Source organism: Petromyzon marinus, chromosome 47 (genome assembly GCF_048934315.1).
Source record: "Petromyzon marinus isolate PM22_M1 ecotype Great Lakes invasive population chromosome 47, UKy_Petmar_22M1.pri1.0, whole genome shotgun sequence".
In the NCBI taxonomy this organism is placed as follows: Eukaryota; Metazoa; Chordata; class Hyperoartia; order Petromyzontiformes; family Petromyzontidae; genus Petromyzon; species Petromyzon marinus.
Genome location: NC_133713.1, coordinates 2,678,967 through 2,684,966, shown reverse-complemented (window position 1 = coordinate 2,684,966; position 6,000 = coordinate 2,678,967).

Genomic DNA, 6,000 nt, shown 5'->3' with positions numbered 1-6,000 from the left:
TCAACCCATGGCGCCTGGATCTGTCCCGTGACCTGTCAGCGAGCATTCAACACCTCACGTGGCCTTAAGAGTGCACATAGCCTGGCACAAGCGCCATGGTGACGTGACCGCCACTTAGTGGCGAATGGCAGTTGTTGAGGGGGGCCTTCCTCCTTGGGCAGCTCCTTGGTTGTTACCACAGGGTGTGCGAACGAGTCAGGAGGTTAATATTCTTTGGTTCTTTCAGTAAAGTCATATAGATAGAAAAATTAAAATAAAAATTAAGGGAATAAAAAATAATAATAAACAAAAAACACTCATGTAGACTGTAGTCTGGTTCTTAATCTGAGTGAGTGTAATGGCAGCCTATAATGTAGACTGTGGCCTGGTTATTAAGTTTGGCGAGTATACTGGCAGTCTATAATGTAGACAGTAGCAATGGTTAAGCTGGGTGAGTGTACTGGCAGTCGACAATGTAGACTGTAGCAAATGGTTAGTAAACTGAGTGAGCATACTGGCAGTCTATAATGTAGACTTATTCTTTGGTTCTTTCCATAAAAAAAATGAAACATAAAAAACAAAAACGACGTTTCGATCACAACACAAGCGATCATCTTCAGGAGGAAAGGGGGGGGGGGTCACCGAAGGCAACCGTTTATAAAGGTTTAAAAAAGTGGGCAGGGCACAAGCGCTCCATCCGTGGAATCATGGAACATGCAGTGCCAACAAAACGTCCTGGTGTCAGAACGAAGTGGACAGGGCATAAGTGCCCATGGGTAAAATAACAAGAAAACACAAATCAAATCATGACCTAACCTGTGTTCCATTGACAAGAGAGTCGTGACCCAAAGTGGTTGATGACATCTTTCCAATGATTGCCGAGTTTGTCCCCATCTTCTCGTTTGAAATTGTGTCTGTGTCTGTTTTCTGGATGGCTTCATGAACGAATCTTTGTTGATAGCCAGTGGGCTTTCAAAGTACCATCGTCTTAGAGAAATCAATTTCGTGTAAGCCAGCCACATTAAAATAATGATCAGCCACGGCAGAAGTATTGGTCCTACCACGCTTCAATTCTGCCTTATGCTCACGAACACGGTCCGAGACATGTCGCTTAGTTTCGCCAATGTAACTGCTGCCGCAGATACAGCTTAGTTTGTCGATGCCGGGACATTTAATGTCAGGGATCTTGTCCTTCACTAATGGGATCAGATCACGAATTTTATGTACTGTGTAAAATCGGACCTGGATCTCGTGTTCGTTCATGATTTTGGAAATATTTTTGGTTAGCCCTGCTATGTATGGCAAGGTGATGGTTTTGATTGGATCCTCAGATGGCTTCTTCCTCACGGTTGGAGTGATAGCTTTGCGGATTGTGTAGTCAGAGTATCCATTCGCCTTGAGAGTTTGGTGTACGTGTTTGAGTTCACTGGTTAGGTGTTCATGGTCGGAGATACATTAAGCTCTATGGTGTAGAGTTTTGATGAAGGAATTCTTCTGGGATGGATGGTGGTGGGAGTCAGGTTTTAGGTAAGCATCAGTATGGGTTGCTTTCCTGTAGACAGAATGGCTCATTCAGCTATCTGGTCTCTTTTTGATTCGGACATCCAAGAGAGGTAGCTTGCCATCTTTTTCTACCTCCATGGTGAATTTTATGGCTGGGTGTATGGAATTGATGTGGTTGAAGAATTGGTTCAGAGCCGATCGGCCATGTGGCCAGATGACAAACGTGTCATCCACGTACCTGTTCCACAAGGACGGGCGTAGAGTGGATGCATAGATGGCGTCTGTCTCAAACTTTTCTATGAAAACATTGGCTGCAACCGGAGATAAGGGAGAACCCATTGGGGTGCTCTTCAGTTTGTTTGTAGAACGTTCCATTCCAGGTGAAGCAAGTATTGGTGAGGCAGTGTCTCACCAGGGCCGGTACATCAGCATTCAATCCTTGTTGGACTAAATCTTAAATGATTGCAATAGTGATTTAAAGCTTTCGTGACTGCAGTAATTCATATTCTTAGTTCTTTCGGTAAAGTCACGTTGAAGGGAAACAATAATGCTCGATACTATTGCAATCCATATTCTTAGCTCTTTCGGTAAAGTCACGTTGAAGGGAAACAATAAAGGGAAACAATAAAATAATAAAATATATTATTTTATTGTTTCCCTTCAACGTGACTTTACCGAAAGAGCTAAGAATATGGATTGCAATAGTATCGAGCACAGGAACTTTGGTAAACAAAGCACTACATCAAAACTAATGAGCAAATCATCTGGGGACAGTAAGATGTCCTTAATTGACGATACCAGGTGACCTAAGTTAAGTACAGAAGAGAAGGTCTTACCAGTGAATGGCTGTAAGGTCTCAGACAGATATCAGTCCAGTTTGTAGGTGGTTGAGCCGAAAAAAACAAAGAATAAGTCTATATTATAGACTACCAGTACGCTTGTAGTGTTCTTCACGGAGGCACACACTTGACTTGGAGACAACATGTTTATTTCATAGCCAACAGGGCTAACTACATAACGTACAATCGTTAACTTGACCCCAACAGGGTAACTACATAACCGGGTCAGTCAGTAACGTCCTGACTGACCCACGATGCCGAGCGGAGACCGAAAACCGGAGCGACGTAGCACCGAGGGTTGATTCCAGAGAACAGCCCCGATCGAGGCTGGGCTCCGCCCTTGGCCACGCCCCCTTCCAGATCCTTACAAAACGTATCCCTCTCTACCCCTTTTGGGCCCCCCTTGCCACCTCGTCCGGTCATGTGCCCTCTCTCAGTAAACCAGATTGTCATGTCTTCACTCGACCTCTCTCTCACTGTCACCAGGACTATGCCCCCTAGGGCCTGCTTCCATGGCATACCCACTCTGGTGTCGGAGAGAGGCCCAAGACACACAGCTCCACTCTTATTCATAGTCTTAGTTCTTTCGGTAAAGTCACATTGAAGGGAAACAACATGGTCGAAACGTCGAAACGACGTTTCGACCATAACACAAACGGTCGTCTTCAGGTGTGTTGGTTTGCATAACAGGTGTGTTGGTTTGCATAACAACACACCTGAAGACGACCGTTTGTGTTATGGTCGAAACGTCGTGAGAATTTTTATTGTTTTATATATATATTATTATTTTGTTGTTTCCCTTCAACGTGACTTTACCGAAAGAACTAAGAATATGAATTACTGCAGTCACGAAAGCTTTAAATCAAAAAGCTCCACTCTTGTGATGGTAGCTGGTGCTAACCGCCATAGTGACCCCATTTATGTCACTACATCACCCCCCCCCCCTTTTATAAAACACAGCCGTCCCTGCTGTAAATCCCCCCAGAATAAAAAAAACCCAGTCGCATGCCTCAAATTATTAAAAGTGTAGCAACGAAGTTCACAGCCAGCAACGAAGTTCACAGCCAGCGGCGGCACAATAATACAGAAAACCTAATATATATAACTACCGAAAAAAGATAAAAAAGGAAGATTTGAAAGAAAGAGAAAAAAATCTTGGCACTGTGAACATGCCAAGAACGCGCCGATTCAACTCCCAGGCACCAGCACAACCCCACCCCCGCATGTGTGTCACCACCCAAGGCACAAGAAGAGCCAGGATCAGCCAATGGCCCATCCGGCTCGCGTGTGTGACCACAACCACACGGTGCATGCAACTCGAGCCTCTGTGCCTCGGATAAATTCAGGCTCTCGGAGTAGAGTGCGTAAATCCACGATTCGTCACATTTTTCACCCTGCCCCACAGCCGCCGCAACTCCCACAGTCCTGCCGTTTTCCCCCTCGCAACACACGGCCGGCGCGTGAGCCAAAACGGTACCTGCTTGTATGACGGATGTCTCTTAACTGATGTTCAAAACCTGGATAAATGGTTGCTGGTCGTTTTCCACTAAAGTCTGTGCATACACTAAAGTTGGACCTCGAACCACCTTGTTGTAGGGGACTAACAGCATCCTTCCCGCGGTCGTTTCCCAGTGGAATTGTTTCCGCAGACGCAAGGGGACGAGCATCTGCGTACCGGGGGAGATTTTAACAGTTTGTTTGGCCAGCGCTTCGACCAAAGCATTAGCAGTGCGGAATTGAGTAGGAGAGGACAAAAACGCCATTCAGCGGCCTGACGGTAACTCAATGCAGCCTTGATCCACAAGGTTCTTCAGCGGCATTTTCCCTAGAAAATCTGTCCCCAACAGGCAAGGTATAGATCAGGGGCTTCGAAACAAGTACTGATCCTGTGAACCGAATGTCGCCTATGCAGACCGTCGCCGATATCTGGCCAATAACCCCTAAGGATTGTCCATTAGCGGCAAAACAGGGATGTCAATGGGCTGAATGGTGTGCGAATTTAGCGGCACACATTTAAAAATCATGTCTGAAATGATGGTGGTGGATGCACCGGTATCGATGAGCACCCGCACCTCTACGCCCTGAACGGTTCCAATCACAGCTGATGATCCGCCGCAGCAGCAACAACACGCCGGCCCAATGCCAACAACTGAATGGGATGCCGCGGCCACCCATCGCCCACAACAACCCGACCCTCACGCAACACAACCCGGCGAGAATCGACGACTCTGAGCCCGATGCCTGAGGTGACTGCAAGGGCTGTGCGTGGCTGTGCGTGTGGTGAGCCGCGACTCGCTTGAGGACCCAGCGGAGTGAAGGACGGTGGAGTACAGGATGGCGGCGTGAAGGGCCCCCCTCGTCGTGCATGGTATTCCATTGAGGCGTGTCCCGGCAGGCCACACCTGAACCAGACGACCGGGTCGTCCCTTTGGCGAGGGAAGGTCTCCTTCGGCCGGACTCGACCACCTTGTCATCGCGCATTGCCCTTCTTCCACTTTGCTCCATTCAGTGAAGCGCAGGCTTGCAGAGGCTCCGCGTCTTCAGGTGCACCTTCGCTCTCGGAAGGTCCGGTGCACGCGGCCATGGTCGCACGTTGCTGGATGTTTAAATGTGCCTGGAGGCACCGTGCGACTTTGAATGAGGACAAGTCGTCCTCTTCCGTGGCTGGCATGACGATTTTAAATTCTTGGGTCAGCAGCAACATTCTTTCAAGGACCAGGGAATTCCTTCCGACGTGGTCCATCCCGGGGTACGCAGACTTCGCCAGCATCATGAGCGTGCTGCAGAAGGCGAGGGGCGTCTCGGTCTCCCCCCACCTTCGCGTGGCGAACTTCTGCCGCTTGTTGGATGGCGGTGCAAAAATCTCCGCAATCTGTGCGATGGCTTGAGGCAGCGTCGACTTGTCTTCGGACGGGATGGCGTCGAATGCTGCCATGGCGTGGTCGTCGAGTGCTGTGAGAAATGCCCGCAGTGCCTCCACCTCTGTCCACCCCGCAAGATTGCAGGCGGCGGCGAAGCGTCGTCGAAACGCCTCCCAGTCGCCACCCACAGCTGCAAATTCCCGAAAGGGAAGCCTCTTCAGAGCACAATCCTGAAACTTCAGCGCTCTCGGCGGGTGGTCCGTTCTGGCAGGAATCCCGTCCCGCCCGTCCAACAAAATGGCGGCTACTTGTGCGGGCCACACCTCTCTGTTTTTCTGCATGCAGGAACCAGCGGCAGCAGAGACGTCTTGCCGCTGCTCCGGTGCCCCGACGTCCTCTTCCCGCTTTAAAGTGGTGGCGAGATATGCCACGGCAGCCAGAAGGTCGTTGATGCACACGTTCTGTGATCGGCACTCCCTCTCTGGCGGTGATGGCGCGGCGATGTACGGGCTTTTTCCCTGCTCCGCTAGCAGAAGAACTTTGCGCTCCATCTCCAGGGCTGCAGCTCCCAGGGCTGTCTGTGGAATCACCCCGTTGTCATCCTCCTTGTCTAAAGACTTGGTGAGTTGTTTCCGCCTAGTTAACATTATTTAACGCTAGGCTATCACCTGTTATGTTTCACTTCTGACTCCAGTTGTAGTGTTCTTCACGGAGGCAACACTTGACTTTGAGGCAACACGTTTATTTCACAGCCAACAGGGCTAATTCCATAACGTAAACACGTTAACTAGACCCCAACAGGGTAACTAATTGCTACA